Source organism: Bos mutus, chromosome 10 (assembly GCF_027580195.1).
Source record: "Bos mutus isolate GX-2022 chromosome 10, NWIPB_WYAK_1.1, whole genome shotgun sequence".
NCBI lineage: Eukaryota > Metazoa > Chordata > Mammalia > Artiodactyla > Bovidae > Bos > Bos mutus.
This window is the reverse complement of record NC_091626.1, coordinates 55,028,745-55,044,069: the sequence shown is the minus strand read 5'-3', so window position 1 is coordinate 55,044,069 and position 15,325 is coordinate 55,028,745. Positions and strand designations below refer to the sequence as shown.

The 15,325-nt window shown below is 40.0% G+C and overlaps 1 protein-coding gene across 9 annotated transcripts in view; it reads left to right on the top strand.

The window, feature by feature from the left end:
- The first annotated feature begins 2,202 nt into the window (after positions 1 to 2,202).
- The window catches only part of ZNF280D (zinc finger protein 280D), a 127,074-nt gene continuing 113,951 nt past the window's right edge, over positions 2,203 to 15,325 (top strand). For 6 of the 9 annotated variants that reach the window (XR_011465660.1, XM_070377965.1, XM_070377961.1 and 3 more), the window contains exons 1-2: positions 2,203 to 2,361; positions 10,805 to 10,946. The gene's annotated coding sequence lies outside the window, so the exon portion shown is untranslated. Of the gene's footprint in view, positions 2,362 to 10,152; positions 10,330 to 10,804; positions 10,947 to 15,325 lie in introns of all 9 variants that reach the window. The other 3 variants (XM_070377962.1, XM_070377966.1, XM_070377964.1) reach the window with 3 other exon arrangements.

Genomic DNA, 15,325 nt, shown 5'->3' with positions numbered 1-15,325 from the left:
ACACACGTGAGAAAAGTAGTACCTCTTCTGGTATTCACATTCTAATGCCACATCATCCAGAGAAAGAAAGAACTTCTCTTTTGTTCACAATCAAACAAAAGTCCTGGTTTTTACTCTCACTGATTTATGAAACAGTAACTGGTTCAAGGCAGGGAAGGGTATTCTGATTGTTTTAAGTTAGAGGCAATATTCTTGGAGTTGGGGTGGTGATTATTCTGCCCAAATTCAGGTGAACACAATGGAGTTGTGGAAGAGGTGGGAAATCACTTATAGCCATTACAGTTAGGGAAGAGTGGCATATGATCTCACTTAAGGAGGATGAGTACTATGAGGATACTTAGCATGTACAGAATGTAAAGGGGCAGAAAATACAAGTCAGAGGAAGCCCTTAAAAATGATGGGAAGGTGTGCACAGTGTCAAGAGAACCAAGACAGTTGTGTTCTAGATCTTAGCCTGGAGTTTTGAGGATGAATAGTGAAATACATCATCCAGTTTGTTGATTTCCTACTCTCACCAGGTAACCTTTAAAACGTGGCTTCTCATGGAAACATTCCTTTTGAGTAAAAATGTGTACAGTTTTCTGGTTTTCATTGCAGCTTTGTTTTTCACCGGAGGCAGGGGAGGAATAAATAGTATTTTTTGTTTATACATCAGTCTTTAGTAAGTTTAGTTGGCATAAATCATTCCATTGGATTTAAATTAGCTCTGGAGGTGAACAACATTAAGTTTCTGTCTCTGCAAACTGAGGATCAGACTGTAGAATACAGACTGAAATCTTAAGTTCACTATCATACTGTAACACCCTTTGCTAACCATTAGGAACTATATTTGAAACATTTGAAATATGAGTTACGAATGCCCCAAGATTTTTGAACTTTCAGCTTTCTACGTTTGTCATTTTGCTTATTCTGTCTTTTCCTATAAAGCTTATTTTCAGTGCCTACAAGAAAGGGAAAGCTGGGTAGACTGTTCCTGGCCCAGCTGGGAGAGGAGTCGGTCATAGTCGTCTGTAGCCATTCCAGGTTTCCAGGGCTAATCCAAGTAGTTTTGGAGGAAGACTGACCTGGGAGTGGTAATCAATAAGGAAAAAACTGTAACGATAAACGCTAGAGAAAAGCTGGGGACAGTCTGGTTGAGAAAGAAGAAACTGATTCAAATATGCAAGAAGAATTAGTACGATCCAGTGGCTGAATCGGAGAAGGCAATGGCACCCCACTTCAGTTCTCTAGCCTGGAAAATCCCATGGACGGAGGAGCCTGGCGGGCTGCAGTCCATGGGGTCGCCTAGAGTCGGACACGACTGAGCGACTTCACTTTCACTTTTCACTTTCACGCACTGGAGAAGGAAATGGCAACCCACTCGTGCTTGCCAGGAGAATCCCAGGGACGGGGGAGCCTGGTGGGCTGCCGTCTATGGGGTTGCACAGAGTCGGACACAACTGAAGCGACTTAGCAGCGGCAGCAGCAGTGGCTGAATGGTGAGTGCAGTGATTGGTGTATATTAAGGACCTAACGAGGCAAGATTTCTAATTCAGATCACTCATGAGAGCTAGATCACTACTGTCATCGATCTTGTGAGGACAACTGGGAGAAGAAACTTTCCTTACAGATCAGTACAATGTTTTGCAAGTATTTGTGCAACCAGTATCTTAGCAGGTGTTCTTGTAAATGCACTTATCTTTTGTATTTGTTTTCGTTTTTTAAGTTATTACAAGCACCCATGGAAGCTAGGAATTAAAGGAGACAGAAGCAAAAATCGCGTGTTTGAAACAAAATTGGCAAAATTAACCAATTATTGAAAGAACCTTCTCTATTTCTTTTTTTCATCTTGTGTGTCGTCTCCGCTCAGGCACAGTACTTCTTTTTAATGGCGCCTCTCTTCTTAGACCTTCTTACTTTCCAAGCTTACGGAAAACTAGCTGTTACACACAGGGAGGTCCTGGAACTCGCTTTTCCACGTCTTCAGATTCGATGCGGCCCCGGTTTCGGGATTGCTGGCCAGGGAGTAGGTGGCACCCACGACCGCTCCGACCCCGACCCAGTCCCTGGCAATCGGCGGCGGCTCGCTCGTGGAGAGCCACCGGATCCTTCGAGGGCTCGCGACGCGGTGCACATGCCCGCGCCCGCCTCCCGCGTCGGCGAGAAGAAAGGGAGTCCGGACGCGCAGAGGCTGACCCGGAGCCTACCCATGAGGCAGCGCGCTGGCTCCACGAGAGCCCCCCCCTGCCCACGGCTCGGCCGCCTGCTCCGCAATGGGAGCCGCCGCCGTCGCCGCCGTGTAGTTTTTCGTGCTCCTCCTTTTCCTCCTCCTCTTTCTCCTCCTCCTCAGGGCCCCAGTCAGGCCGATCCGCTCCGCTCACGGTAAGCGCCCCCCGCCCCCGCCCGCCCACGCCCGCCCCGCGTTGTAGCAGGCAGAGGCCCTCCCGCGCGGCCTGCGCCGTCTCACTCCGGGGGCGCCGGGCTGGGGGTGTCGAGGCCGGCGCGGGTCGCCGAGAGCGCCCAGGGCGCGGGGGAGGGGACCGGCTGCGCGGCGACGGCCGGACCGCCATCTTGCGCCGGCCCCGGCGGGGGAGGGACACCGGCGCGACGCGGAGGCCGACTCCGGGTGGCGGGCCGGGGCCGCGCAGGCCGCCGCTGTCGCCTTCCAGCCCCGCCTCGCCCCCCAGGGCTTGTTTGCCCCTGGCCTGGTTTGGGTTTTTCTCTCTGGAGGCTCCTCCCTTGGCCTTCCGTATATTTTGTGCTGCTGTTTGCCAGGAACCCGTGCGCCTCTCGCTTCGGCTCTACCCCGAGTCTCTTCAGTCGGAGGCAGAGAGACCAAAGGGGCTGCCGAACCTTGAGGCCTCCTGGGCCTTAGGGCCCAGGTTCCCCCGCCCAGGTGACCAGTCATTCCCCGTTCACATCCGCCTTCTTGTCAGAGGGCTTCCCCGCTCTGCCCTAGACGTCCCGTTATTGTCTACAGGAGAGGGGCGCTGAGGAGAGACGTGGACTTGATACACAATTTCCTAACGGAGCTTGCAGGTTGCACTTCTGAGATGGAAAGAATGATCTCATTCTGAGGTTTTTATCCTGCTCTAGAGATGGAGGGAGTTCGGAATTCCCGACTTAATTTCAAGTGTTAACGTTTTTATGGAACGGTTGACTAGAGAGGAGAAACGTCAAAGCAAGCACGCGAGACCTTCGTCCGGGGGGTTCTCTTTGTTTACCAAGAGTTGTTAGTTTAAAAAAAAAAATTCTGTGAACCTAAACCTGATTGATTTATTGTTTTCAGTTTGTAACTGTATATTAAGAATTTGACGTCTTTTAGCGGCATTAAACCATTAAACAAAAAATTGAAACAGAGGACCGATGGAAAGCACAAAAGCCACCTTTCTGCAGTTGTGAGGAGTCCTGCTTTGGGGGATTGGTTTTCCTATTCAGGCTGTCTTTAAGCAGAAACTTACTGTGCTCTGTGACCAAGGCACTGATGTGTTTAGAGAATTAAATTGGGGCTTTGTGCTCTCAATGTTTTAAAATATCAGTACAAATACCAGTGTAATTGTGTCCTGCATTTGTATCGATCATTGCTACCACCTTCTGATATGTATCTCCTCCCTTCTATACTGATCTGTGATGCTGGAACTGATTTTGCAGGTGAGGAAGGAGAACTCAGGTGAGAGATCTTGAATGAAGTCATGGCTAGGAAGTGATAGAGCCATTTCTTGAATCTTAGGTCTTCTTATTCCTCATTGAGTGTGCAATTAACTTTAATTTTTTTGTGTGAGAATGAGGTGAGTGAGGAAAAGAGCATAGGCTCACCTGCAAAATTTAAGAAAGAATATTCAGTTGCCCTTTCCTTTGCATTTTTAAGAGTTCATTTCTTAGCTTTATAACTTTTCGTTAATGTAAGTTTTCATATTATTTTTCCCCCCGACCCCACCATTGAAGAATTGATTGAATAGCCCGGTTGAGCCCTCATATTACTACCTAGTTTTTACCGTTGTTACTATTTTGCCACATTTGCTTTATCTACTTATCTCAGGGTTATTTTTGGTGAACATTTTCAAAGCATATTTCATACATCATGGCAGTTCACACTTACGTACTGTGTCAGTATGTATAGACAATATCATAATCACACTTAAAGTTAAGAATAATTCCTACATAATCCCTGATAGTATTCTTGTCTAGAGAATCCCGTGGACAGAGGAGCCTGGTGGGCTGCTGTCCATAGGGTTGCACAGGGTTGAACACCACTGAAGCGACTGAGGATGCATGCATGCATTGGAGAAGGAAATGGCAACCCACTCAAGTGTTCTTGCCTGGAGAATCCCAAGGAGAGGGGAGCCTGGTGGGCTGCCATCTATGGTGTTGCACAGATTCCGACATGACTAAAGGGACTTAGCAGCAGCAATCCCTGATAATATAATGTGTGTAGGTAATATGTATTCTCATGTTCTTCATATGTTCCCTGTTGTCCTCAAAATTTTCTTTTTAGTCATTTATTTCGGAACAAGTATCCAATCATGCATTCCATTTGTGTTAGTTTCTTTTAATTTAGTGTAGTTCCTTTTTTTTTTTTTTAATGGCATTGACATTTTGAAGAGACCAGGCCATAGGCTTGTAGAATAACCTACGTTCTGTATTTTACTGACAGTTTCTTCCTCATGGGGTTTAATTGTATCCTGTATTCCCTATATTTTCTATAAACTTGAAGTTAGGTCTAAAGGCTTGAGTAGATCAGGCTAAATAATTTTGGCAAAAATACTTCACAAGTCATGCAGTGTGCTGCACATTATACAACATCAGAAGGCACATAAAGTGGAGTTATCCTGTTGGTAATCCTAAATTTGATCTCTTGGGTATGATGGTGACAGACTATCTGTCCATTGTAAGCATTTCCCTTTGTAATTAGCAGATAATCTGTGGGCTGATATTTTGGCATTAGTATTTGGTATGAATTTAACTGCAGTGATCTGATAACACAGAGCAATCCTCTAGAAATGGATGTTTGAGAATGAAGGAGGGGAGCAGTTTTGAAGGATAAGACTGACTTACCTAGTTTAGGGATCTTGGAATTGCTGCTCCAGTTGGCATCAGAGCCTATAGTGGATAGGGAAGAGGAGACAGAAAGTAGATATTAGACTTCGCTTCCTTTGAAAGTTTGCTCAAAACCCTCATAGCAGTAGTGAGCTTTGAGAAATAGAAAGTTATGTGTTGAAAGACTACAAACCACAGCTTTCCTAGTTAAGCTCATTCTTTCCAGTTAGGCTATCTGGTCCAGTCCTGCTTCTTAGTCCAGTGTTTTACTACTCAGCATTGGCTTTCTTAGTAGGGGCAAGAAGGTCAAAGAAAATAAATAAATCATTCTGTGCACTTCTTTACCACACTGTTCTTTTTTAATTTAGAACTATACCAAGATTCGGAGAAGGCAATGGCACCCCACTCCAATACTCTTGCCTGGAAAATCCCATGGACAGAGGAGCCTGGTGGGCTGCAGTCCATGGGGTCGCCAAGAGTCGGACACAACTGAGTGACTTCACTTTCACTTTTCACTTTCATGCATTGGAGAAGGAAATGGCAACCCACTCCAGTGTTCTTGCCTGGAGAATCCCAGGGATGGTAGAGCCTGGTGGGCTGCCGTCTATGGGGTCGCACAGAGTCGGACATGACTGAAGCGACTTAGCAGCAGCATACCTGCGTGGAATACCAATTTTTTTTAAGTAGAAAGTAAATGAGATTTTTAGATGACAGGAAATTGGAGACTGTTGACAACATATTTTGTTATTTCAGAAATAACTTTTGAGTGATGAGAAATATTTATGACATACTCACTAATTAAATATATAGTCCTGAATAGTTTATTTTTCCTGCTTTAGGATACTCAAAAATACTTGATTTTTCAGTCAAATTGTTTTAAAGATATATATAATGACTTGATTTACTTGGTAACTTCTATCAAAAATGTGTGCTTGAAATTTTTGCAAAGTAGTTGTTTTAAGGATTCTTTTAATTCTCATTATACCAGGAAAAATTATTATCAATCTTTATTTTCTAGATCAAAAGGAATTATTTTTTTAAACATTTAAACTATTTTGTATAATTTTATATCATCATGTAATTTGAATATAATTTACAGAAGGATAGAGGGGTAATGTGGGCTTATCCCCATTGACTCAATGGTAAAGAACCTGCCAGACAGTGCAGAAGATGCAGGTTCAATCCCTGGGTTGGGGAGATCCCCTAGAGAAGGAAATGACAACCCACTCTCGTATTCTTGCTTAGGAAATCCCATGGATGGAGGAGCCTGGTGGGCTACAGTCCATGGGGTTGCAAAAAGTTGGACATGACTGAGCAACTAAACAGCAAAGTAATAATGTAAAACAACTTATTTGAACTTTTAATAAGAATTTCAACATAACATTTCTTTGTGTGTACTTGGAAATAAGAAATAAAAAATACATTTCATGCATCTAATTAAATACTACCCCTACAATTAATATGTATCACATTTGAATTCTCTTGACAAATACTGTGTTTGTAACATGATTTTTTTTTTCCTGTTTTTTATTCACACGCAGAGCATCTTCCTTTATTCTTCCCGCTTAGACCGTAGAATATTTTGGTTAGAGGGTGAAATAGAATTGTCTTATAGTTCCCATAAGTGCTTTTCCTAGTTGCATGAGGAATGTTCTTGGTAACTTATGGTTTTGTAATTGAAGCTTTCTTCATATAATGATAGTAATATTAGTCATTGGCCATCATCTTCAAGTCATTTTTTAAGTATGCTGCTGCTAAGTCACTTCAGTTGTGTCCAACTCTGTGCGACCCCATAGATGGCAGCCTACCAGGCTCCCCCGTCCCTGGGATTCCCCAGGCAAGAACATTGAAGTGGGTTGCCATTTCCTTCTCCAATGCATGAAAGTGAAAAGTAAAAGTAAAATTGCTCAGTTGTGTCTGACCCTCAGCGACCCCATGGACTGCCGCCTTCCAGGCTTCTCCGTCCATGGGATTTTCCAGGCAAGAGTACTGAAGTGGGGTGCCATTGCTATTTTTAAGTATAGTTGACCCTTGAACAACATGAGTTTGAACTTCAGGTCCATGTGGATTTTCTTTTTCAGTAAAAATGCTGCAGTATTACATGATCAGCAGTTGGGTTGAATCCATGTATTTGGAATCATGCATACAGAGGTGTCAACTATTACACACTAATTTTCAACTGAGCAGGGCCTAAACCCTGTGTTGTTCAGCTCATGGATAGGTCCTGACTTTCTTAATCAGTATCTATCCCTCCTTTAGTCTTTTTATATAATATAACTCTCTCCAGGTTAACTTATACAGGGTTTTAAAAATTCATTGATACTTGAGAATGCATTAAGCTGAGAAGAGTTCTAGATTGTTTTTTTTAATTTTAAAATTATTTTATATATTTAAATTTTTTGGTTGTGTAGTGTGTGGGCTTTCTCTAGTTGTGGCATCTGGGATCTTAGTACCCCACCCAGGGGTTGATCCCATGTCCCCTGAGTTAGAAGGTGGATTCTTAACCATGGGACCACCAGGGAAGTCCTGAGAGTACTAATTTTTCTTAGGGCAGTAAGAATCATTAAATATGTTTGAAAACCAGATTATATGCAATTAACTTCTCTTGCTTTTCCTGTGTGAAATTTCACAGAAGTTCAACCTTGTTCTTTCTGATACTGCCAACTAAGGAAAGTTTCTTGATAGATAATACTAAGCCAATTATAAACTTAAAAAAATTTGTCACAAGTTGTATTTCTGATAGAATTTTCAGATTCTTTTGTTAGTTCTTGAGATGTTCTTGGTTCTGCTCTCATCCCTTTTCTGAATCACTCTATGCATTTTTCAAGCTTACAGTGTCACACTGTCATATGTTGCCTAGAGTTTTAGTCTGTGTTTTCCAGTTTGAAGTTTACTTAAAATAGGCAACATTGTCTGCATATGACTAATTCTTCAACTGTCATACATGAAGCTGGAACATAGTGATGAGATTTCAAATATTTCCCTAGTAGGTTCATTCTTATCATTCCTTCTGGGTCTTCTTTTTGCAATGTGCATCCTCTAATGCAATACTTCAAGAAGTTTTTGAAAACTTGTATGGTTCAAAATTTTGCTAAAGAGAAGATGGCCATCTTTACTTCCTAATTGCAAGGTATTTCCAGTTTTAGATTTGTAGACACCAATTAGAATAATTCAATGAATTAAAAAATTCTCTGCATTGCCTGTTTCTTTCTAGTCACCATTGTATACATCTGCATTTAATACTTCTCCACTCAAGAACTGTATCAAGTTAAATTTTAGCCCACAGACATGAAGAATGAAAGAGTACTGTCACGTGTCCTTTTGCATTCTTATAAAAATTTTGCATTCTTATAAAAATTTTGCATGATGAAGCCTTTCCTGCTGAATGAGAATACTGTATTTCCTTTTAGTTTTTAGAAATATATTGTTTACTCATTTTTGAATTTGAGAAAATCTGTTTAGGGATTTAGTCTAATCTAGACTTAGCCTAAGAGTTCCCAAATTTCACTGTCATTATTGCAGTCTGAAGTGCTTCTTTAGGTTCATCTAATAATTTTGAAATGTCTCCTCTGTCAGTTTTCGTCTGTTCAGTATGGACAGAAAATTAAAAGTTCTGAGTTCTTTATTTATTGGCTGTGCTGGACCATTGTTGCTTCGAGGGCCTTTTCTCTAGTTTCACTGAGTGGGGGCCAGTCTCCGGTTGTGGTGTGTTGGCTTCTCATTGCAGTGGCCTCTCTTTGTTGCTGAACCTGGGTCACGTGGGCTTTGGTAGTTGAGGTTTCCAGGCTCTAGAGCACAGGCTCAGTAGTTGTGGCACATGGACTTTGTTGCTCAGTGGCATGTGGGATCTTTCTAGACCAAGGATCCAGCCTATGGCTCCTCCGTTGGCAAGTGGATTCTTTACCACTGAGCTACCAGTGAAGCCCCCAAGTTCTGAGTTCTTAACCATAGTCAATGAAAACTAGAAGCTGATGAAAGGATCTGCCCCCTAAAATACGCCACTTTGACAAAAGGATTATTTTGAGAGGAAGGTAATTGAGAATCAACAAATGTGGAATTGCAGTAAGAGCTGCCACCAACCCCCTCCCCCTGCCCCCCACATCAACTGCCTAAAAGCAGGGCATACATTTCTTTTTTGAAGGTTTTCCCATCACCCTGCCAGAAAGGGAAGAGTGACTCTTAATATTTAAGATGGAGAGTTGATACTGAGATGAGTTTGCATAAACAGACTCAACTAAAATAACCCTTACCTTCCATTAGTTCTACCACATAGTTGCTAATCTCCCCCGCCCCCAATTTATTGTCTCTTAAAGCCCCAATTCCCTTTCCTTTGTTTAAATGATATATACTCTGAATCTAACTGCTTGAGTTTTACTTCTTTTTTGTGAACTCTAGTGTATGTAAATATTAATAAAAATTAATGTGTTTTTTCTCCTGTTGACTTGTCTTTTGTTAATTTAATTCACAGGCCACAGATATTGTATCCTAAAAGGGTAGAAGTAAAGTCTTTCCTTCCTGACACTGCAAAGATAATGCCTCTAGTCTTCTATGCCTTTTTGGAAGCTGATGTAGTATTTTGTGCCAAACAATAGGAAAACTCAAAAGAAGAGGAGAAAGGCAAAGCATAATGTATTAGTGATGATTTATTTCACTTTTGCATTATCCTTCTAGGCAGTTAAATCATTCTTCTGTTTTATTATTTTAGTGTTCTTTTTAAAAGTATAGTTGGGAAAAATTGATGCTCAGCAGTGAAATAACACCTAGAATGAAGGAATTAGCAAAATATTTTAAGGTGCAGGAAAAATAATACCACTCAGATTCCATAATGTATCTTAGATTTATAAAAGTATTCTATGGCTCACATAGTAATCATAAGATAGAATGAGTTTTATTCTATTTTAAAGTAATAAGTAAATTTTCCCTTTGTTGTTTGAAGATCTCTCGGAAACAGTAGAATTCATAAAATGTCAGTTTTTAAAACTAGAACTGCTAAAGAAAGAAAATTAGAGCTGAAACTGTTCCTATGGACTCTGATAGTATGCCGAAGGTTGATGGTTAATTTGGATGGTAAGATACAGAGTTCCACTGCTTTCCAACTCACACGTGAAACCTTCTTGCCTCCTACTACCATTATAGGTTTTCCACTTCTTTGCATTCCTTCGCTAATGGAGTAAGGGTTCTACAAGGCCTTCCCTTTACCATGTATCTATTAACATCCTATGAAGCTGGATTTCCCTCACTTCAACAGAACAAGGTAGTATAACAGATTGAATACAGAAGCAGATAAGGGAATCCAGCTGTCTCTGAACACAGGTATTAAAATTAATAAGATTTGCAAAAATGGAAAACAGTGCCATCCTCTAAATTTTTGTTTTGGAAAAAACAGCTATTTTTCATAAAAGTATTTGTGTTAATATGCATTGTGTTTGTTACAGTCACTTTTAAGTAAATTAATATATATTTCTTAAATTTCTCAGGTTGAGTTTATAGGTTTCATCCTTAGAAAATCAGCTGCACTGTTGGGTTTTATTTTGGCCAGATTTCTTCAGCATGATGTGAATGTCTTTGTATTGAGGGATTTTAACCAATGCAAATATCATTAGTCTATGACATAATTTGCTCCTTGTTTCTAAGGCTTTATCCTGTATTCCTTATTTTGTAGGTATTTGTTCTTAACCTTTGGCAAGTTTGAGAAGCAAAACCTGGAGGGTTTGGTAGCAGTCTGGGAATTTTAGATATATCCTAATCCCTATCTCTTTTGTTTACTCATTTTGCTTTTCCTGTTTAGGGTTTAATATCTGACTTTCAACTTTCGGATTGCTGACTGCTGATAGAAAGGTCCTTATGGAAAAAAGTACAGCATGGAAGTGGCTTTGTTAAATTCCATGAGGAAAAATAAATAATCTCCCAACTTTATTGAATAGAAAAAGGTAAATAAGAAAATTGACACTACATTGTTAGTATTCATGTTCTTTAGAGAGGAAGATATCTTTCTAATCTTTCATTTCTTTATTTAAAATTTTTTAAATTATGAAAATATAATAATGCATTTATAGGAGACTTGAAAAATATAGAATATAGTTCTACTGTACTTTACAATTTTTTTAAATAGATAAAGTAAGATTTTTAGTTGGAGTTTCAATATCAAACTCTCAAAAATTAATAGAATAAATATATAGAAAAGTAGAAGAATATAGTAGACCTGAAAAGCACCATAAACCAGTTCAACATAATTAAAATTTATACAATTTTCACAGAACAGTAGGATACAAATTCTGTTCAAGTTCCCATAGACTCTAAACTGGGAGACACTAGAACATATTCAAGGACATAAAATAAGGTGCAAGGTTCATTTCATTTTTTTTAATGTAGTATTTTATTGATTATAATGTGTTTCATGATTATATTTCATCCTCAAAACAAATGCTCTTTGGAGATGGATGGTATTATCATCATCTGTCCTTTATAGATGAGAAAATTGAGTCTTAGAAAAAGTTTATTTCAGTCATTGTAATAATTCCTGGGTACCAGACAGTGCATATTTTTTGTAAGATGTGATGCTTTGGCCTTCCCTCACTTCAGCTTCAGTCTTTCTTTTTATTTTTTTTATTTTTTTATTTTTTTTTAAGTCGCTCAGTCGTGTCCGACTCTTTGCGACCCGTGGACTGTATAGCCCACCAGGCTCCTCCGTCCATGGGATTCTCCAGGCAAGAATACTGGAGTGGGTTGCCATTTCCTTCTCCAGCTTCAGTCTTTCTAGCTCAGAATTATGTGTTCTCTTCTTGGGTTAGACAGTGCAAGCCAAGCAGCACAACTTCTAGTGGAAGTGTCAGGTCCTAGAGCATTTGGCTTATTCTGTGCTTCGTTGCATTCTGGAAGCCTCTGGCACTGGGATAACCCAGCTCTGCCTGTATTGGTGGAGTTATTGAGTTTGGAATTGATAAGTGACACAATAAAAGCATTATTTCAGGGAATTGATAATTTGATGATTTTATATTAAATGGATGAAAGCAGATCTGGATGCTGAGAGACAAAGTGAATCTTGTAAATCTGTTGCTATAGGTGTGCAGTTTTTAGGGCCTGAACAAGTACTTACAAATGGAAAGGCAAGGTTGGCTGTGGGAAATATTTTGAAGGAAGACTATAGAACTGAGGACTTGATAAGATATGATGAATGAAAGAGGGAAACACTGAAAAAAGTGCAAAAGGATGACAGTTTCATTTGTTACATTGTACTTGAGAGTTTCTGGAAAATATTTAGGTATAGTAGGTAGAGTACTAAAATTCTTCATTTCTAACTCCTAAGATGAACTTTAATAATTCAACTTTTTCAATTAGAGCAGTTTGTTTTTTTTTTAACTGAAGTAATAATAAATTCCCCTTTTCCTTCAGTCTAGGCCAAAAATTTTTGTATACTAGATGTTTACAGTATTCAAGTTGGAAGGATCCTTAGGGATCTTGAAAGTGATTATTTTCAATTCATAATGCTTGAATTTTTCATTTTTCTTTAGTGATCTATCACTCTCAAGTTCATCTAATTTCCTGATATTTTAATTGCTGATTGTTTCATATATGTAATCTGCCTCCCTATTATTCTGATTTTGTTCTTGTTGTAGGCAAATAGTATGTGGTTGAAATCTTCGGCCTTTGAAGTGTCTGGGTTTGAATCCTTGCTCAGCCACTTAATTGTGTTTCTTTGGGGCCGGTACTTAACCTCTATAATTGGATTTCCACAGCTATAAAGCAAGGATAGTAATAGTGTCATAAAGGTTTTTGAGGATTAGATGAAATAATGAGTGTTTAATTAATTAGCTAATGGTAATGATATTATTATACATAATAACTTATAATTATTATAACTTATAGTTGTATGTAATGAACTCAGTAGTTGTTTTTAAGCTCAAACTAGAAATGAAAATCTCTGGTTTACTCAAAAACAAGTAAATATTAGCAGTGTTGTTATTGTTGTTATCATCACTTGAGCCACAGGATCAGGTCTTCCTCTTGCCTTTTTTCTTATGACAAACTTTAAAATATCTGTAAACACCTTTCATTTTTGCCATGCCTGCCCCAGTCTTATGTTTTTTCTATGTTAGAAATCTTAGTCTTTTGATTGGGACAAAGCTTTAATTCTAATTCCTGCTAGTGGGCGTTTGTTGTTCTTGCTACTCAACATCCATTCATCCTTAAGTCCCTTACCTTGGTAACATACATGTTGATTTTCCCTTGGGGAACCACCCCCTCCTCCAGTAGTTAACCTTGTGGTTGTGTGTCTATTACCAGGGGGATCAGTAGTGATTGATTTAGGGAAGGGCATATGACTTTAGCCAAGCCAGTCAACTTGAGTCAGAGCTGGTCCTCTTATCATTGTCCAAGTCTTGAATGTTGGAAGGTGTTAGTTGGAGCTGCGGTTTGTTCTTCGTGATGATGGGGTTTAGTCACTAAATCATGTCCTACTCTTTTGCAACCCCATGTAATTTGCCAAGCTCCTGTGTGCATGGGATTTCCTAGGCAAGAATACTGGAGTGGGTTGCTGTTTCCTTCTCCAGGGGATCTTCCTGACTAGGGATCGAACCCGTGTCTCCTGCATTGTCAGGTGGATTCTTAACCACTGAACCACCAGGGAGGTCCTGAGCTGCTGTAGTCCTTCACAATAGAAGGACCCTTTCGTAGGGTAGAATCAGAATAAAGGAAGTGAAACCTAGAGGTGGAGAGAGAAACACTAGGTTTACCGATCATTGTTTAAAATGTGCCTACAACTAATTCTGTAAAGGAGTCTATAAGTTCTCTTTTCCATAAACCAGTTTGTTGTTGTTTAGTCGCTCAATGGTGTCTGACTCTTTGAGACCCCATGGACTACAGCATGCCAGGCTTCCGTGTCCCTCACCTCTTCTGGAGTTTGCTCAAACTCAGGTCCATTGAATTGGTGATGCCATCCAACTATCTCATCCTCTGTCATCCCCTTCTCCTCCTGCCTTCAGTCTTTCCCAGCATCAGGGTCTTTTCCAGTGGTTGGCTCTGCCCATCAGGTGTCCAGAGTATTGGAGCCTCAGCTTTAGCATCAGTCCTTCCAATGAATATTATGGATTGATTTCCTTTAGGATTGACTGATTTGATTTTCTTGTTGTTCAAGGGACTCTTAAGAGTCTTCTCTAGCACCACAGTTCAAAGACATCAGTTCTTTGGCGCTCAGCCTTTTTTATTGTCCAGCTCTGACATCTGAACATAACTACTGGAAAAACCATAGCTTTGACTATACGGACCTTTGTAGGTAAAGTAATGTCTCTGCTTTTTAATATGCTGTTTAGGTTTGTCATTGTTCTTCTTCCAACGAGCAAGCGTCTTCTAATTTCATGGCTGCAGTCATTGTCCACAGTGATTTTGGAGCCCAAGAAAATAAAATCTGTCACCGGTTCCATCATTTCCCCATCTGTTTGCTCTGAAGTGATGTGACGGGATGCCAGGATCTTCATTTTTTGAATGTTGAGTTTTAAGCCAGCTTTTTCACTCATCTATTTCACCATCATCAAGAGGCTCTTTAGTTCCTCTTCTCTTTCTGCCATAAGGGTGGTGTTATCTGCATATCTGAGGTTACTGATATTTCTCCTGGCAATCTTGATTCCAGCCTGTGCTTCATTCAGCCTGGCATTTTGCATGATGTACTCTGAATATAAGTTAAATAAGCAGGGTGACAATATACAGCCTTGACGTACTCCTTTTCCTATTTGGAACCAGTCTGTTGTTGCATGTCCAGTTCTAACTGTTGCTTCCTGACCTGCATACAGGTTTCTCAAGAGGCAGGTCAGGTGGTCTGGTATTCCCATTTCTTCAACAATTTTCTACAGTTCTTCATCATAACTGTGAAATAAATATATATATATATATATACACACATATATATGCATATATACATAAATGTGTGTGTGTGTGTGTGTATGTGTATGTAGGCAGGGTACAGAGATTACTAACTTGGCCAAGGTCATATAGCTAATAAGTGGTTGAGTCAGAGTTTGAACCTGTTGTTCTCCACTGAGTTTTACTATTTCATAGTTAGTAAATATTTAAAGTATACAGTAAAGTATAAAAAGCTGAATTTAGCCTTAGGGATCGTTCAGTTGAACTGAGAGCTGAGACCCAGAATTGTGAGGTAACTGGACTAAAAGTTGTGGTAGTGCTGGGGCTATGACTTGGTTCTTCTGACTTCTAGCCTAGTCCTCTTTTTATGTGTAGACTCTACAGCTGTGGTTTGTGGAATGGCTTAATTTTTCCTTTTTCAGAGAGTACGTAGGACTAAATTCATTACCTTTAT